Here is a 3,407-nt window from a genome sequence, read left to right as displayed (position 1 = left end):
GGCTCACTGCAACCTCTGCTCCCAGGTTCAAGTGATTCTCCTGCCTCAGCCTCCCCAGTAGCTGGGATTATAGGCATGTACCACCACACCTGGCTGATTTTGTATTTTTAGTAGAGACGGGGTTTCTCCGTGTTGGTCAGGCTGTTCTCGAACTCCTGACCTCAGGTGATCCACCCGCCTTGGCCTGTCAAAGTACTGGGATTACAGGCGTGAGCCACCACGGCTGGCCCTTCTGAGATATTTTTATTCCATTAGATGACTGGCTCTCCACTGAAAGGATTAATTTGGATGTATATCATGGTCCTCCAGAATCTTTGGGTCAGGAACAAATTCCATGCTTTCTCCAGAAGCATCTGAGAGTGTTGTTGCACTAAGATTTCTGTTGACCGGGAAAAAATGCTATGGAAAAACAAGATACAGAAAAAACAATGCCAGAGACTGTCTCAGTCAACCTCTCCATTTAGACTGTCTCAGTCAACCTCTCCATTTAATCTTGGCTATTCTTCTGTATACTTTGACACAAGTTGAAGTGCTGTCAGCTGTATTTTCTTAGTGAACCATTTTATTTCCTGGAAGAATGTGCTAGTTAGAAATGTTAGAGACACCAGTCTGGCTTGTAAATGACGTGAAGTTTGGGGCTAAGAATTAAAGCTTTAGTTTGCAGTTGATTGGACCTGGGTTCAACAGCTGCCAATAGGTTTCACACCTGTTAGCTGTGTGACTTTTTAAGCAAGTGAACTTCTCTAAATCTTAGTTTTCTCTTGTAGAATAGGAATAAAGACAAGGTTCTCAAGGGTTGTTGTGAAGAAGAAATTAGATAACAAATGTAAAGTGCCCTTGATTAATATAAACTATTATTGTTCTGTTTATTTTTCAAAGTAATATAGAATCTCTCCCTACTTCCTCAAAAACAGGATTCACTTGCAGTCCTTTCATTTCTCCACATCCTTACTAATCCATTACTTTCTGCATATGTCTGGCAATAGAAGGCAGAGTCTATTAAACATATTCCCTCATCTAGGATTAAATTTTATGATCTTTGCTTGTTAATTTAGTCTCACTGCCTCACTGACCTTTTGGACTTAGCTTGCCTAACTCTAAGGCCTAAATTTTACAGTGGCTATGAGTTTATGTAACATTACTATTGTGATTTTTTAGGATCTTCTAATGGTTTAGATATCAGAGGAGATTAAATTTTTGCTAATTGATAGCATAAAATAGATTTTTTCAGCTTTATTGATGTATAATTATTATGTTTTATTTTTTGGATTTTTAAACCTTAAACTAGGGGTAATATTGATGCGTAATTAAATAAAAATATGACACTATTTTTATACTTGATGGGAAACAATTTTCTGTGACAATCTTGAGGTGCCACCTATTCCAGATCATTTTACAAAGAATTAGACAACCATGTTTGTGATAGTTTTAAATGTGTTCTTGTAAAAGAGTGAACCAAATAAGCTATTGAGGTTGTCAACTTAAATAACAGAGAGAGAGAGAGAGAGAGAGAGAGAGGGAGAGAGAGACTCTCTAAAAAAGATAGTATTTATTCAGAAGTAAGCATTGCAATGGGAATATGATGGGTATGTTCAGGCAGGTAAAGGAAGACAAGGATTTTTAAAGGAAAAATAAGGAAGATTACATAGTTGTTATCTTTGGATACAAGTATTAATAACAAGCATGGCATCAGTCCAAGGTTAGACAGGCAGTTGCGGGGCAGATATCCTTGCATAAGTACTTTTTGTGTAAGGTTGAAGTGACCTATGTACATGTTGTGATTTTTGTAGGATCTTTTGTGATGGTTCTTGTTATCAGGCGTAAGTGCATGAGAACCTCTCTTCTTAGGCTTTCCTGGCTCCATTTGTCAGGGATTCAACCCGAGTGACTCCATTTTGATTCTGACAATTTTCACATTTGTTCCCTTTGATCAAGATCTTTCTCTGAAAGCATCGCTGATCAGTCATCCTGATCATTTGAAAATTATGTTTGATTATTTCTTGGTGTCAGGATGGATTTGTCCCAGGTTGTTGGTCTGGTCCCATGTGGAATGGGGTGATTGGTGACTAGGATTTAGTGTCAAACTCTTTTACTCACACTTGAGCAACAAGTGAGGTTTGGAGGGAGAGGCTCAGAGGCTAAGTCTACCAGGTGGAGTATATTGTTAAGTTTAATTTTGCTATTTTTTTCTTATTTTTTAAATTTTGCTATTTTGTAAGCATTGTTATCATTGCAAAGTGTCGGGCCAACATTATTTTGTTAGGAGTTGTAGTTTTGTAGGAATTTGACAAGTAATAGGTATGAAGTTAAAAAATACAAATTAAATTCACAGTAATATGATAATCTTGGTTCACATAATAGTTTTGAGCCATGAACCTAAGATTAAAGGCAACGAGTTGAATAAATCAAATGACCATGAAGAATTAGATGAGACCTTGTATTAGTCAGCGTTCTCTAGAGGGACAGACCCAGAACTAATAGGATAGATATATACATAAAGGGGAGTTTATTAAAGAGTATTAACTCACATGACCACAAGGTCCCACAATAGGCCATGTGCAAACTGAGGAGCAAAGAAGCAAGTCTTGGAGACCAACATTCAAGAGCAGGAAGCATCCAGTACAGGAGAAAGATGTAGGCTGGGAGGCTAAGCCAGTCTAGTCTTTTCACATTCTTCTGACTGCTTTTTATTCTGGCCGTGCTGGCAGCTGATTAGATGGTGCCCACCCGGATTAAGGGTGGATCTGTCTTTCCCAGTCCACTGACTCAAATGTTAATCTCCTTTGGCAACACCCTCACAGACACTCTTGGGAATAATACTTTGCACCATTCAATCCAATCAAGTTGACACTCAGTATTAGCCATCACAGACCTCTTGTAACTATGTGGCCTGCTTTTAAATTCTGTGTATATAGGTCTCAGCTTTTCCAGAGGAATTTAGCTATGCATCACATGTAGTATTAGCAATAGCTTAGACTTTTTTTGTTGTTGTTGTTTAGCTAGTAGATAGCAATCTTATTATTTAGTATTTTATGACTGGCTTGAATTAAAGGAGAGAGTCAGTTGGTTTTTTTTAATTTTGAGACGAAGTCTTGCTCTGTCACCAGACTAGAATGCAGTTGCACGATCTCAGCTCACTGCAGTCTCCACCTCCTGGGTTCAAGCAGTTCCCCTGCCTCAGCCTCCCAAGTATCTGGGATTACAGGTGTGTGCCACCATACCCAGCTAATTTATGTATTGTTAGGAGAGATGGGGTTTCACTATGTTAGCCAGGGTGGTCTCCATCTCCTGACCTCGTGATCTGCCCACCTGGGCCTCCCAAAGTGCTGGGATTATAGGTGTGAGCCACCGCACCCAGCCAAGATACTGTGCCTGGCTTTACTAAGTCATTTTTTTTTTCTTTGTTT

At 39.0% G+C, this 3,407-nt stretch overlaps 1 protein-coding gene across 8 annotated transcripts in view; it reads left to right on the top strand.

The window, feature by feature from the left end:
• Positions 1-3,407, top strand: part of TMEM116 (transmembrane protein 116) — a 93,231-nt gene that overhangs the window by 58,724 nt on the left and 31,100 nt on the right. The window lies entirely within an intron of this gene.

Source organism: Cebus imitator, unplaced genomic scaffold (genome assembly GCF_001604975.1).
Source record: "Cebus imitator isolate Cc_AM_T3 unplaced genomic scaffold, Cebus_imitator-1.0 Scaffold8, whole genome shotgun sequence".
NCBI classification, from domain to species: domain Eukaryota; kingdom Metazoa; phylum Chordata; class Mammalia; order Primates; family Cebidae; genus Cebus; species Cebus imitator.
This window is presented reverse-complemented; position numbering and strand designations above follow the sequence as displayed.